General features: G+C 42.6%; 1 protein-coding gene across 4 annotated transcripts in view; it reads left to right on the forward strand.

Annotated features, from left to right (window-relative positions):
• The first annotated feature begins 1,071 nt into the window (after positions 1 to 1,071).
• The window catches only part of A4GALT (alpha 1,4-galactosyltransferase (P1PK blood group)), a 66,807-nt gene continuing 51,592 nt past the window's right edge, over positions 1,072 to 16,286 (forward strand). Inside the window, exons 1-2 of one of the 4 annotated variants that reach the window (XM_073317198.1) lie at positions 1,072 to 1,214; positions 15,045 to 15,078. The gene's annotated coding sequence lies outside the window, so the exon portion shown is untranslated. Of the gene's footprint in view, positions 1,215 to 8,682; positions 8,833 to 15,044; positions 15,079 to 16,286 lie in introns of those variants that run through there. The other 3 variants (XM_073317180.1, XM_073317206.1, XM_073317170.1) reach the window with 3 other exon arrangements.

Genomic DNA, 16,286 nt, shown 5'->3' on the forward strand with positions numbered 1-16,286 from the left:
TTTAAATGTTGACAAGCCCTTGGGGTTTCCAGGATCAGGTCCTTAAAGCTAGACAGACCTGTCCCCACCTCATTTTCTCCTTGTTCATGTGCTCTCACATAGGAATTCACTTCTTGGCATTATAGTGCTGATTTTTTCAGACAGGCGCTTTAGGAAGTTATCCAGGCTCTATTAATATCCCCCAGCTAACTTGTTTCCATGACTGGGGGGAAGATTTCAGCAGTATTCATTCCAGCTGCAGTTCATGCCAGGCAAACAAGCTGATTAATACGTGAGGGTGCTCACAACCCTGACAACACAGTCCCTGCTGCTCTAGTCACTTCAATGGAGTTATTCCAGTGAAGAATTTGGCCCAGGCTGCCCAGCAGCTATAGGGTCTGGCTAAAGCTTCACGGGGGTGGTTGTGATTTTTCCAAAGAGCTAATCAGGGAGGAAGTGAAGACCTAAAAAGATAGGAGAGAAGAGACCCCTCTCCCGCTAAGGAAGAGTGAAGCCAATTTAGGATGTAGAACAGGGGTAGTCAATTATTTTTTTGTCACTGTTCTAATTGCATGGCCAAGGTACAGTGAAGGTCTCGATTCCAGATAAAATCATAATAAACCCCCCCCCCCCAATACTAATGATAAGTAAATAAAGAGATGGTGGGGTCCCTTCAAAAGCCTCTGGCTCTCTGGAGTTGGCCCTTGAGCTGCCTGCTGCCTACCTTTCCCCTGTAGGCCTTTCCCCCCAGGAAGGAGGCAGTAAGCGTTAGAGGAGGGGACAACGTTTGCCCTTGCCACCTGCAACTAACAAAGGCAGCTAATTGCCAATTAACGCGCCATCCCCGGGCTGCGGCCGCGGGAGCCGAGAGAGCACTGGCCTGGGGGCTGGGAAGGCGGCTGCTCGCCCTCGGGGTGCCGGCGGGGCACAGAAGCGCGTCCGCTGCCGCAGGCGGCTGCTAGCTTTGTGGTTTCTGGCGAGCAGGACTCGGTCCCGGGAGGGAGGTGGGGCCGCAGGAGCTGCGAGCGCGCCGGGGTGTGGGCAGCGGGGCTGGCCGCACTTGGGAAGCCGAGTGGTTGAAGAGGAAGAAAAAGAAGCGCCCGGAGGCGGGGGAGGTGGCTCCTCCTGTCGGGAGCCGCCGCCTCTCTCCTCCGGCGCTCAGAGCTCGGCTCCCAGCAGGGAGCGGCCGCCTCGGGAGGGGCCTCGTGGGTCAGCGGCGGGGGAAGTGGCTGAAGGTAGGTTTTTCCAGTCCGCGCCGAGCGGGGCGGGGGAGGCGAGGGCAGCTAAGGGGCACCAGGGGGCTGCCTGGGACACACTGAGGCTGAAGGAAGATGGGGTGGGGCGGGTTAAGAAAAAGGAGCCACCCGCCCGCCCCCGGTTCCCCCGGCTGCGGGCTCCCCTCTCTGCGCCGCTGGGGCTGGGCGAGGGGGGCGCCCGCGGAGGGAGCCTGCCCGGCGAGGGGAGAAGTCAAAGGCTGGGAACTGGACCCGAGGCGAGAAGCGGCGCCGCTCCGGGACTGCGTCCCCCGGGGGCCGCCTGCTCCCGGGGTGTGGCTGAAGTTCTCTTTCCCGATCCCTGGGGTCTGCGGTCCCCGCTCCCCCCCCAGCCTCCTGTGTAGCGCCTGCGGGGGGAAGGAGCTGGAGAAGGGGATGTGCCCTGGCATCCCCGCATCCTGCAATAGCTCACAGTGGCGCCGTATGAGCGCGCCCCCTTTCTTTGGCTTCAGGGGTAACTAACAGGGGAGCAGGCACCTGCTCATTCACAAGATGGGCACCACCAAGACTCACGTGTGGCTTGGCGGGTTTTAGGAAGAGAGGGGAGCCCAGAAATGGCCAACTTAAGGCAGCGTCGCCGGGTTTTGTCAGGGAAACGGCATTCAACACACAGGTCGTTGGGGCAAAATGGTGTTTCCAATACGGCAGTATGAAGTGTTGCTTTGTGAGAATGTGGGGCCATTGTCTGCAGTATCTGGAACGCACTTGAATTTTGGAGCAACAGATCCAACATCTGGAACGCACTTGAATTTTGGAGCAACAGATGGAAATTTCTGGGGAGTGGGTTGAGGGCGGGAGGACAGGGTAGGAAGGGATGGGCAGAGGAGTGTGCACCTAAGGGCCATGGAAGAGATGTATGTTTCCAGTGATTAGCCTGTGAGCCACTGTACCTGCAATACTATTCAGGTGACTATATAGGGACACTTGAAGGTAATTTTTCTGAGTAGGGTGTATAGGAAGGAATGAGAAGGACTTGATGGAAGAACTGGCAACATTCTGGAAATGGCCCACCTTGATTATCACTACAAAAGGTTTCCCCCCCCCCCCCCAGCTCTCCTGCTCACCTTACCTCATCACTCTTATATACACAGAGAACATGAAACAATGTTACCATACACACTGTAACAAATCTGCCCACTGTATTTTCCACTGCATGCATCCAATGAAGTGGGCTGTAGCTCACGAAAGCTTATGCTCAAATAAATTTGTTAGTCTCTAAGGTGCCACAAGTACTCCTTTTTCTTTTTGGCAACATTCTTGTATTTAATCATGAAGGTGGGCAGAAACCACAAAATTAGATCCAGATCTTGAACATCCATAGTCCAAGGGGAATTTGGATCCAAAGTTTTGGTTTATGCCCATCCCAGTGAATGTTAATCTAATTTTGTATAGCAGCCAGCTCAGACTCTTAAAAATGTGTTTTTTCCCAACAATCCATACTGCTAATAAAAACATTTTCCTATCCCTGGGCTTGAAGGACATCATCTGTTTCTAGACAGTTCTTGCTTGGTTTTTAAACTGACTTGTCTAGGGAAAGCAAATCCTTTAATTTCACAAATGTTAGTAACGTACTCCTGCCCCTGTGTCTTTTATTTGGTGCTCAGACACTAACATGGACATAATCAATAAGCAGAGTAGCCCAATCTGTGGCTGGACTTACTTCATACTCATACTGTGCATTATGGGGACCTTCTGGTCTGTAGGCACCAGGTCTACCAGGCGAGTCAAAAGGAAGCCTTCCTTGGTGTAGACAGTAGAAGCTGTGGTAACTCTCCTTGGCTGGAAGTTTTTCTTTGTCTCTCTCTCTCTGTTGCATTCTGAGAAGTTCTATAAGGGTAGGGTCTGATTCTGCAAATCCATACACATGTGCATCCTCCCATCGAGGTAACAAGGACCATTTGGATAAGGGTTTGCACGATTGAGCCTGTAAGGAGAGAATCGCCCCACTGCAGAGAGCCAGCATCACTATGCTTATGCATCATATTTTGAGCAAAAGGCTGGTATTTTCATGGGAACTTAAAGGAGATAGCTGGACAAATCTCACTGAGTTTCAGTGGGAGTTGGGTGCTTAAACTCCTTTGGTAATCTCAACCCTAAATGGTGTATTGGCTTTGTGGAGGCTCTGTTCACAGGAGTGAATTATACCCCAGAGAATGAGCTTTTCACCCAGGGCTTTGGAGCAGAGTCCGGAGCTGGAGTGCGGAGCAGCTCTAGAGCACTGGAGCTGCAGGTTTTTGCCTGGAGCTGGAGCGGAGCCGGAGCACAGCTCCAAAGCCCTGTTTTCACCACAGAGAGACTCTTTCCTTTTCCTTTGTTTTGTGTTTCTGTGAGCTGGTTCTGCTTTACATTTTATCACACAGTGAGTGACCTCATTGTGCCTGTCAACATGGAACCTTCATGTATTTGGCTTTGATTGTCATTTTGTCTTCATTTGGAGGAGCCTATGATGCAAATAGGTTGTTTAGCCTATTGAGGTTATTTGGCACAAATGCTTTAAAATAACATGAAATAAGCTCAGTATTGGTGGTGAAATTCTGGCCCCTTTGAAGTCAGTGGCAAAATTCCCATTGACTTCAGTAAGCCAGGATTTCATCCTGGGTGTACAGACACCTCAAAATGTGCAGGTGCGTGGATGTTGTATTGGTACAATAATATGTCTTAGATGCTCCAGGAATCTTGAATTGGGCTGTCTAGATATAGGGAAAATTCTGGAGGGTTCATCTGATTTGTGTGAAAATTGTAGATAATACAGTGAAATAATTATTGGTGAAGAACTGCAAGTTACCAAAGGCATTGAAATGTGGAGAGAAGTGTTCTCTGTTATGGATTCTGATGGTCTAAACAGAGCACAGCAAACTCCTTTCATTTTATCTAAAGAGAAAGAGCGTGCACAAAGTTAGGACCTGATCCCCCAACACTTCCTCAGATAGGATTATTGCCATGAGTGAGGGTTTGCAGGATGGGCCCTTAATACCCACTCTTGTGAGGTGCTTTACACCATCAATTCAGACTGAACGGAGGGTGCACAAAAGTGAACTGGGTGAGTACAGTTGGGGGACGAAGGCCCTGAGTAGGTAAAAGAGTTAACAGATGTTTGGAACTGATTAACATCTTCACTAGGTACAGGAGATTGTGCTGATGTGGCTGGATTGAGCAATGCTTATTACCATTTAATGTTTTTAAATTCAGGTTTACCATTCAAAGATATGCCTGTAAGCAATAGGTGCACAAAAAAGCAATGACAGTAAGACTGGACAGCATGAAGTCATAAAAATCAAGGCAAAAGTAAGAGCCCTTTCTGGTGTATTTAAGAAATTAGCATAGTGGGAGCAAACTCTGTGGTGTTCATTATCATTTGTATTACAGCAGTGCCTGGAAGCCTTCACCGAGGTCAGGGTCCCATTGTGTTGGGCATCACACTCCTAATAGGAGACAGTCCCTGTCCTGATCAGCTTGCAAACTAAATAGAAAAGACACATACAAGATAGGAGAAGGGGATTTATTATCATCCCCATTTTACAGAGGCACACAGAGATTGACCTCTCCTGTGCCACAGCCCAGTTCATTAAGCCACAAGTACAGTTTCATCTTGACATTCAGCACATGTCCACAAAGGGTACAACTACACCGCAGCTGGGAAGATGTAATTTCCCAGCTCGGGTAGAGGTACACTTGCTCGAGCTAACAGGCTGAAATAGCAGTGTGGCTGCACTGGCTAAGGCTAGCCTTCCAAGTACATACCTCGGATTTTGGCCAGGGTTGTACTTGAGCAGCTGGTCTGAGCCACCACACATACCACACTGCTGATTTTAGCATGCTAGCTCGAGCACAGCTAATGCACGTATGCCTACCTGAGTTGCACGGGGTATGCCTGCCAGTTGCACTGTAGACGTAAGTGAAGTGTGGTTTGTTGGACTGCAGGCTCTACGTAGAGCCCTTTGTTCTGGTTCTTGGAATGGACCTCAACACAGCCCGGGGGAGACAGACTTGAGCTAGTGGTCTAAAACAGCTTTGTAGACTGTATGAGGTTTCGGCTAGGACCTGGTGCCGGATTTCCAGTTAGGCACAGTAGGCACATGCCTAGGGGTACTGGCATTCTAGGGGCGCCTAAAAGTTAAAAGAGGGCTCCTGGCAGGGGTTGGTGGCTGCCCAGTGTATGGGGATGGAGCAGGGTGAGCATCCAAGTCAGCCCGCCTGGGGGCGCTGTGAATAGGGCAGCTGCTGAAGGTGCTGGGAGCATCCAAGCCCCTTCCCAATCTCGGAGGCCCTGCTGCCTCCGCCCCATGCTGGGAAGCGAGAGGGAGGGGCATGGCCAATGCCCCATTCGCTTGCACGGGTAGAATCAGAGTGCAGCTGCCATGCCGGGCTGTGGGAGGGACGGAAGACACCAGGGGACCACTAGCCACAGGGAGAGGTACAGTTCCCCCCTTGCACCTCGCCTGGGGCAGGTGGGCTGTGCCCTGGCTCGGGCTGGGAGGCTGTGCATGGCAGAGGGTTTCATGCCTTCCCAGGAAGGCTGTGCCCTGGCCTCCCCCGCTGCCCCGGGGGCTACTCCGCCAGCAGAGAGGGGGGCTAGTGTTGTAAAGGTGGCCCCACTACCTGGGTCTGGCTGGCCCTAGGCTCCTGGCAGCTCTGGCCCTTGCACTGCTAGGCAGCCCCTTTTCCTCCTGGCTGCAGAGCATTTGGTGATCCAGAGGGGTGGAGGTGCTCGGAGGCAGGTCAATGTGGAAATGCTGCAGTCAGGATGGGTTGCAGGGGCCTAAGACCCTTATCCCTTATGAAAAGATCTGCAGAATGGAAAAGCTGGAGAATCACTGACGTACAACATTCAGCCTCTACTGGATTTCATAATATGGAAAGTCCTTCCTATTACCTTGCTTGCCAAGGTTTGCATGACTTATTTTTGCATAGCTGCTGGAGCTGAGCAAACTGCTCAGTGAATAATTTATTGGTTAAATTTAGCCCCTCCTCCCCCCTTTTGTTGATGATGATTTTGAGTTGACTGAATAGATCACAACTTCTGCCAACGATGTAGTTGATTAGAATTATTTGCTTGTGTTATGTGACTGTTTTGCTGTGAGTATAGCTTCAGATAGATTTTGAATAGTGAATATTGACTTTGCTGTTTTAAGTGAGCATATATGTCGCATGGTGTTGGTTCTGGTCCCTGACAGGCCATTGTGGGTTTTAGGAGCTACTAGGGCCCCATTTTTCACAATCTTGGCCTGTACATATGTTTTCCCCCAATTATGAAAGTTGTTGTTTAAATTTTACCCTATGCTGTGTTTATTCTAAAATAATCCATATACAATTATCAGAATAGGAAGGGAAAAAAACAGATTAAATTAAATTTAAAAGACATTTTATACAGCAATAACTACAGCATTAAGAGGAAAAACGTATTAATACTTGTACAAAGTAAATATGAGGAAAAACTAAGGCCCCAAATCTGCAAAGACTTAACTTTAAACACATGAGCAGTTCCACTACAGCCATATTCTTATGGGTAAAGTTACATATGGCCTTACTTAAATCTTTACAGATCAGGGCCCTTCTGAATTGTACTTTATTATTGTCTTATGAAAAAGTAAACAATAATGGTTTGAGTTTCTTAAGTTTACACATTTTTTTCTCCAAACCAGTCTCCAACTATAATGAAAATGAATGCACTAACGCCCCCCCCAACATCTCACCCCCCCAAAAACGGACAAACACCACTAAGTGTGTCAATCTCTTGTTAGAGTTGTTTCTACAGGGATGCAGGAGGACTGGTTGAAGTGAAAGAACTTCACCCCCCAGGATAATGTAAAATGTTAGTAGTTTAAAATGCAGAGGAAAGAAAAGAAGGTACTTCCGTTCTTATACCATGCCTAATTAAGGTACTGTACGTAGCAAGTAGTTTCCTCCTCCTCTCCCTCCCACCCCACCCCCGGGGGGGAGGGGGAACTTGTTACAAATGATATTTTGCAATAAAGTAGTATAAGGTTGTTTAACTGTTAGCTAGCTCCTGAAATATTTTAAAGATGTCATTAAAGTTATGGTTTTGGAGTATCATAGTTCAATTCATTTTTTTTAAAAATGCAGGATTTTCATGTATTTGTCTAGCCCTGATCCTGCAAAGATTTATGTAAGTACTTAACTATGTGTTGTGAGTAGTTCTATTGACAACTCACAATGTACAGAGTTAAGCACCAGCACAAGTCTTCGCAAGGTCTGGGCCTTAATTAATTACTGAGATCCTATGGGTGCCAGTGTAAGAACCTTGGCAGTTGGAAATTAAGTTTACTTTTTAGAACACATTTTATAATACTAAAAGCCCTCCAGTACTGCAAACACCTATGTTTGTGGTTAACTTTTAAAACAATGGGTGTACTCATGTTGTCAAGTTAAATATATATGTAAAAAGTCCCAAGATTGGGACCTCTAACAGTAAACAAGCATGGTTAGAATTGTTGTAGATCAGTTAAACCTTACAATAACTTGCGAAGACTTGAGCATATGATTAACTTTACACATGTGAGTAATCCTATTGATTTAAAAGTCAAACATGTACTTGCACACATACTGAATGATGTTGGGGAGTGTGTGAAGATCTCCAAATTTATCTTTTTCTTGCAGATTGCTCACATGTACAATCAAATGCATAACATAGACAAGGTTATAACACAGAAAAGGAATGGAGTCTTAGAACTTAGTAAGTAATCTAGTTAGATATGCGTTAGATTCTGTTTTGTTTAAATGGCTGATAAAATAAGTTGTGCTGAATGGAATGTGTATTCCTGTTTTTGTGTCTTTTTGTAACTTAAGGTTTTGCCTAGAGGGATTCTCTATGTTGTGAATCTGATTACTCTGTAAGGTATTTACCAGCCTGATTTTACAGAGGTGATTCTTCAATTAAAATTCTTCTTTTAAGAACCTGATTGCTTTTTCATTGCTCTTAAGATCCAAGAGTTTGGGTCTGTGTTCACCTATGCAAATTGGTGAGGATTTTTATCAAGCCTTCCCCAGGAAAGGGGGTGTAGGGTTTGAGGAGGATTTTGGGGAGAAAGACGTTTCCAAGTGGGCTCTTTCTCTGTTATATATTTGTTAGACGCTTGGTGGTGGCAGCAATAAAGTCCAAGGGCAAAAGGTAAAATAGTTTGTACCTTGGGGAAGTTTCAACCTAAGCAGGTAAAACTAAGCTTAGGGGGTTTTCATGCAGGTCCCCACATCTGTACCCTAGAGTTCAGAGTGGGGAAGGAACCTTTCAAGAAAGATGAAGCTGCTATTTTAGAAGGTGCTAAAATTTATTTAAAAGGAATTGTGCATTGTACAGTTTGTCAGTTTCTATTGTTACTATAACAAAACTCGGGAAGTGTGGAATAGTAGTGAAAATGAGAACTTCCTTTACCATATGGTAGCTGATGGAGGTGTTTTTTTTTTTTTAAAGATACAGACATTGGCCTAGCAGGCTGATAGAGAATGTGGTTATAAACGATTTGGGTTCCAAAGAGTAAAAGAACCCAAAAGAGAGGACGTGAAAAAGAAGCTAAACCTGTTCACAATGCAGATCCAAAAGAAAGCCATGTAGGGCAGAAAGGTAGGAAATTTGTTTTTATTAATGCCTAAAAATTGCATTTTGATATTCTTCTTGCATCATTTAGTCTAAAATTAGAGTTGGGTGAGAAATGGTTTTCCCATCCCAGGAAAGTTTCTGACACACCAAAAAAATAAAATAAAATTTCCCATCCTGAATTGGGATGCAAAGTCAAAATCTCAAAATTTTGCAAACCAAAAACAATTAAAAAAAATCTATTTAGGTCAATCAAACAATCAGTTTGGATTCTGATGACTTTTTGTGCTGTTGAAGAAGCCAAACTTTATTGAAAATAGTTGATATTTTTGAAAAGATCTGATTTTTTGCATTAACTAGAATAAGTCATATGCAATGGATATATCCAAAAGACCAGATCCTTCTCAGTTTCAGTATTTTCACTTGCAAATATGCAAAGAAATTACCTCTTTAGGTGTTGAAGTTAGTCCTAATCTTCCCAAAATTGTCTTTATAAATATGGACTATATATTAAAAGAAATTTTCAAAGATGTATAGAGGGGGCATCTCCTTCCTCTGTCCTTATTGGGGAGAATAGAAAATAACCAATATGAATATCTGCCCAAGAATGACTTGTATCATTAGTCTATTGCCTTTCAAGTTATCTCCTTTGCTCTCATAAATAGGTTTATCATCCAATTTATATGGGATTAAAAAAAAAAAAAGCCTTGCTTGTCACACAAGACGCTTAAAAACTCCTGGGCAACTGGAGGCATGAGGTTGCCAGATTTGTACCTATATTATCTAGATTTCCCCTCCAATAGCTTTGTATACATACTAGCCTGGAGATTAAAAAAAAACAATTTAGCTATGCCATTTGGTTTCCTCTCTTCTTTTGCATATTTTAAGAGGCTATGCATACCCTTAAGAAAAAATCCAATCTTTGCATCTACTACTTCTGGGGGAATTCTGCACCAAAAAAATACAAATTCTGCACACAATATTTTAAAATTCTGCAAATCTTATTTGTTAAAATAATACTACATAATCAGGCCAGTTTCAATTATTTTGGTAATTTATTTCAAAATACCTGTCAGCAAGTATGTCTGTAACAATACAGACACACACACATCCCCCCCCCAGGAGAAGAGAGTTAAAGAAACCCCTATGACAACCCAGTTCCTATTTCTCTGCCCCCTCCCCCGACACCCATAACCTGCCCCCACCAGAGCCCAGTCACACACCCCCAGCCAATACACCTGAACCCCCTACCCCCCCAGAGCCCAGGTGCGGCCCCCCCCCTTGCCCAGACACCCTTCCCTTACCCCTCAGAGCACAGGGATCCAGAGGGAGAAACATCCCGATGCTCAGTCCCTGGCTTGTGTGGAGTTTCCTGCGTGGCACCGTCTCCTTACCTCACAGTGTGCAGGGAATTGCAGCTGCCGGGAACCCCCTAGCTCTGTCCCCTTCCCCCCACCCCCCACCGGCAGTGTCTTTTATGTGGGAGCTGGGCTCTGCTGGGTCCAGTGCCCCCTAGTGGCTGCCAGTAGTACTGCAGCTCATTTCTATGGGGGAAAGGAAATTTTGCACGCACATTAATTTCTGCAAAATTCTGCGTTGCACAGTTGCACAGAATTCCTACAGGAGTAATCTACACAGGCATCTTGCAATGTGTTAAGATGATTACAGCATCCTATCTTACTCATTCTCTTCTCATACCACTATGGGATAACCTGTGCCTCAGGATCAAGATCAACTTCACGGTTAAGACAATATGGATAGAAAAACAATTAGCAAAAATTAAAGATATAATATGGGATGATAGACTGGCCTCCTTGGATTACATGTGTAACAAATATCAGCTACCGCTATCTCTCAGTTCCTTCTTTCAGTGGCTATCCTCAAAGATTCAGGCAAGACTAGGGGACAATTGGTTTGTTTCAACTCTCTCATCCCTAGAGGAACATGTTAAGAAATATGTAAACAAAAGTCAGTTTTTAGGAATTACTTATAAGTGGTTTAATGCTTTGCATTACTATGTCAGTCTCGAGAAAAATAGGAAAAAGAACGTACCCTTACTATCGCAACAGAAACCTGGGAGGATATCTGGTTTAATGTGAAAGATACTTCAAGTTCCTTATCCTTGTGATTCTTCCAGAACAAGTTATTAAACAGGCACTACTGGACTCAAGAATGATTGTTTAAGGGTAGATTGGCAGCACACTGTGAATGTTGGAGACACAGACAGCCACATGCCAACCTTTCACACATCCTCTATACCTGCCAAAAAATGTTCTGGAACACCAAGTTAAGTGCTCTCTCAAAAAATTTGTGTTACTATCTTTCCTTCACCAAGCCTCTATATTTTAGGGGTGCTGGATGAGTTGGTATTACCAGTGAATACTAAGAAATGGATTGCAGTAACTATTTTAGTGGCCAAAAGAGTTATTTTGAGAAAATGGAAATCTGCAATTCCTCTCTCATACGCAAACTGGCTTAGTGAGCTCTCTACTACTGCATTAATAGAAAATTGACTCTAATAGGAAAAAATATGAGGATGTCTGGTCACACACACAAGTATTGCATACTTTTGCAGTTTAGTATATACTAGTACCCAATACTCATAGGTTATGTCTCACTTTTATTTATCTATTTAGTCACTGTAATAATTATGCTCTGCACGACCTCTACAGGTTCAGAGTTTTTTTTTTTTTTCCCCTCCAAGTTTTACAAAGAATGAACACTGAATTTTGTTGTTTATTTCCATCGTGTGTGTATTTATATATGTTTTGTTTAATTGTGTTTCTATTTTGTATAAAAATAAAGCTTATAAAGAAAAGCTTCAAAAATTGGGAATGGGAAATTTTGTCAAAACCAACATCTCCTGAAAAAGTTTTGGTTTTGAGAAATTGGCATTTTTTGACAGAAAGCTCTAATTTAAATAACGATAAAAATGTTGTGTTTAGCGTGAGACATTTTAAGTGTTGTTTAATGTACATCAGTGTTTAAATCTTGCTAATGGTAACAAGATAAATCATTTGTATGCTGCAAAATGTAACTTGTATGTGTCCTCAACAAAAAATTTTAAGTACACTATACTATTTGGTATTTTTGATAAGCTCATTAAAATGTAATTTATAAGTTACATTTTTTCTTTTGTATGAAATAAAACATGGCATCAATCCTACTATTTGATATTTTTATTAATACTGTTTGTAATCTAGGGTCTGATCCAAAGTCCACTGAAGTCAATGGAAAGCCTCCGACTTCCATCTGACTTTTTTTCTTTTTCATAACTGAAACTGCAATCCTCCAAAACTGGTTCAACTACTATTAAATAACAACATATAAAGTACATCTAGGAACAGTCCTTCAGCAAAAAAAATGGAAAGTGTACTTTTTAGATATACCATAAAATAGAAAAGACTGACGTGAGTGACTTTAGAAGAGGAGAGAGTGGGGTACATATCTCCAGAAAAGAAGACCTTTTCCCTTCCTTTATGGAGTTTAAAATTAGGGATGAATAGCAAAACCAAAACCACCTCTGTGTGTCATTAAGACTATCCAGTGCATGGAAAGGCATCCTAAAATGTTGGACGATCAAATTAGGACTAAGAAAACATTCACATGTTGGGATTTGTAACATAGGTGGAAGGAGATGCTCAGGACTTATAATACACTGACACAGTTCCTGGATAGCAGTATGAAGGAGGAAGCACTTTTATACTGTCACCAGATCCATGTGCACAAAGACATCGGTAACGGATCACAAGATCTTTATTGTAGTCTTAAGGATATAATAGACAGGAGAGCTGGTAGAAATGTTTCATTGTTGCAACAAAATATTTTCTTGAACATTTTTGAACAATTTTCATTATTTATTGATCAGTTCTATTAGACAGGGAATGATTCCTAAGATCAAAAATGATTCTTTTTTACTTGAAATAATAGTCCTTGAGCTGAGGCTGGAAATTCAGAGAAGGTCTGTAAAGAAACCAGAGGAGACATTCTTCAGTGTCCAAGAAAACATGAGGCAGCTATTTTACTTAGTTCATCCCAATTTGTCAGAATTAGCTAAGAAGATGTATTATATCTTTGGAGAAGGACCTGCTAGAAAGTTATGCAAAATGAGGGCAGAAAACAATGGTGACTTCTCTGACAGCACAAGATGGGGACTGCAAGTGTCACATATTGAGTGACAGTAACTCACGCAATATAGCTACAGAATGCTGTATATAAATTCAGTTTTATATTAAGTTACATCAATTAAGGTGGTAGGATTATGATCATTTTAAGGGCTGACAGAGTTTTTGACTCTGTGTGTAAACCAGAAAAAGACATAGAGAAAACAATTCAGACACAATGTCCTGGATGATCAGAGGATAGGGAGGCCTGTTAATTATGGGCCAGATCCTCTGCTGGTGTAAATTGGCATAGTTCTATTGACTTCAGTACAGTTATGTGGGTTCAAACTGGGACAGGTCAGTAATACAACACTTTTTTTAAGGATACCATCTTGTTCTCCAAAGTCTCTGTTTTCATTTAAAAACAAAGCAGAAGTATCTAGCTTTAATAGCAGTAAAGAAAACCTTCAGAATATGAACCTGGTATAAAATGATGCAGAACCGTCTGGCTGAGTCTGCAGAGAGCCTGAAACTCTAGCTCTGGAAGTTGCCCCATTCATTTAGGTGGGGTGTTAACTCAGAAGCTCAACGATGATAAGTTCATCGTCATTGACCTTGGCTTGTAGAGTGAGCCTGTAAGAATACTATGACATTTTCCCCCTTTCAAATTAAGCCTTGGAGCTATGCCATTGATAACGGTTGAGTATTAGTCCCTATATCTTGTTATTAATGAGCTGTGGATAGAAATTCTTTTTAATATGAATTCATCCTGCTGGGTGTCATTGAAGAAGTGAGTTTTTAAAAGGAATTTGAATGAAAAAGGGTGGTCACCCAATGCACTAGGAAGTTCCAAGCCATGGGGCACTGTGGACAAAATCCCAAATATAAGTAGGTGATGGAGAAAAAGGAAGCAGGCAGATAGGAGGCTTGTATGGTGTGAAGAGAGTAGGAAGAAAGGCAAGGAGAGAGGTAGGTAAGGATGGAGTTACACAGAGTCCTCTAGGACAAGAGGCTTGAGCTTGATGTGTAGGGGAAGGAGAGAAAGTCACTGCCTCACTCCTTTCTTTAAATGCTTTCGATCTGTTTTATGGGGGTGAGATGATTTTAGTCACATTCTTTTTGCTTAAATTGGATGAGAGTGAGATGGGAATCGGAGGCCAGCAAGGAGTAAGTTGCACAAGTAAAAGAGGGAGATGACTATTAGCTATATCAATGGGAAAAGTGACAGCTGACCTATTGTGGAGAAAGAACCAAAAGGATTTGGCAATAGCCTGAATGTGAATGGAGAAAGAGAGGGATGAGTCAGATATAACAGACTTATGAGAGACTTGGGTGATCGGGGAGGTGATGATCTCAACAGCAGGGAAGAAAGAAGGAAGAGGAGAGAGGGTTTAGAAGGAAAGATGGAAGCTTAAATTTTGCTGTGTTGTTTGAGATTCATTGATTATAAAGCGAGAAGAGACCACTGTGATCATTTAGTCTGACCTCCTGTATAGCCAGGCCACAGGATTTCCCTGAATTAATTCCTGTTGAAGTAGAGCATATCTTTTAGCAAAGCATCCAATCTTGTTTTTAAAAATTCCACAACCTTTGGTAAGTTGTTCCAATGGTTAATTACTGTTAAAAATTTACACCTTATTTCTAGTATGACCTTGTCTAGTTTCAACTTGGAGCCACTGGGTCTTGTTATATCTTTATCTGCTAGAATGAAGAGCCTGTTATCAAATATTTCTTCCTCACATAGGTACTTACAGACTGTAATCAAGTCACTCCTTAACCTTCTGTTCTACAATAAGCTAAACAGACAGAGCTCCTTGAATCTGTCACTATGAAGCATGTTTCCAGCCTTTTAATTGTTCTCTGAATCTGGAGATCACTGTATCCCCAGTTTATGAACATCCTTCTTGAATTATGGACACCAGAAACTAACACCGTATCAGAGTATAGTCAGACCAGTGCAAAATACAGAGGTCATAGAACCTGCTCTTCTCCTCTGCTGTGACTCATGATTTCTTTGTTTATACTTCGAAGGATCACACAAGCCCTTTGGGCCACAGCAGTGTGCTGGGAGCTTGTGTTGAGTTGATTATCCCCCTTGATCTCTAAGTGTTGTTTTTTTGTTGTTTTTTTTCTCAGAGTCACTGCTTCCCAGGATAGAGTCCCCCATTCTGTAAGTATGGCCTACATTCTTTGTCCCTAGATGTATGCCTTCGCATGTGGCCATGTTGAAAAGCATATTGTTTGATTACATCGAGCTTACTAAGTGATTCAGATCACTCTGTATAAATTACCTGTCCTCTTTATTATTTACCCCTCCCAAACCTTTATTTCACCTGCAAGCGTGATCAGTAATGATTGTGTTTTCTTCCAGTTTATTAAATAAGCTAGGGACAAGAACAAATCCCTAGGAGACTCCACTAGAAACACACCCATTAAATGATGATTCCTTATTAATAATTACCGTTTGAGACCTGTCAGTTAACTACATTTTAATCCATTCAATTTGTGCCATGTTAATTTTGTATTCTAGTTTTAATCAAAATGTCCTTGGGGTACCAACTCAGACACCTTACACAGTGGTGTTACATCAATTCTATTACCTTTATCAACCAAACTTATAATCACATAATAAATATCAAATTAGTTTGTTAGGATCTATTTTCCATAAACCTGTATTCATAGGCATTAATTATATTCTCCTCCTTTAATGCTCTGTTAATCGAGTTACTCATCAGCTGTTCCATTATTTTGCCTGGGATTCATATCAGGGTGACAGGCCTATAATTACTTGGGGTTGTCCCATTTACCCTTTTAACATATTTGCACAACATTAGCTTTCTTCCAGTCTTCTGGAACTTCTCCCAACTTGTTCCAAGATTTATTGAAAATCTGTATTAATTGCCCAGAGATCTCTTCAGCCACCTCTTTTAAAAGTCTTGGATGAAAGTTATCCATACCTGCTGATTTTAAAACGTCTAACTTTTGTAGCTACTGTTTAATATGTGCCTGGAAGGGAAATTGTTTGATCATATGCTGTGACTACGTCATATGTGTTTTGTTCCCCCCCCACCCCCATACAGAACAGAAATATGTATTGAACACTTCTGCCTTTTCTGCATTATTATTGATGATTCCACCATTTCCATTTTGTAATAGACCCATACCATTTTTAGGATTATTTTTGTTCCTAATATACTTAAACTCCTCCTTATTGTCCTTAACTCTGCTAGCCATAGATTTATCCTTGTGTCCTTTTGGTTCCCTTATCAGTTTTCTGCAATTCCTAGTTTCTGATTTATATTCTTTTCTTTAATTTGAGATAGATATTTCTTATGTTACTTTCACTTCCACTCTAAGGCAGGTTTTTTTTTTTTTTTT

This window comes from Lepidochelys kempii, chromosome 1 (assembly GCF_965140265.1).
Source record: "Lepidochelys kempii isolate rLepKem1 chromosome 1, rLepKem1.hap2, whole genome shotgun sequence".
In the NCBI taxonomy this organism is placed as follows: domain Eukaryota; kingdom Metazoa; phylum Chordata; order Testudines; family Cheloniidae; genus Lepidochelys; species Lepidochelys kempii.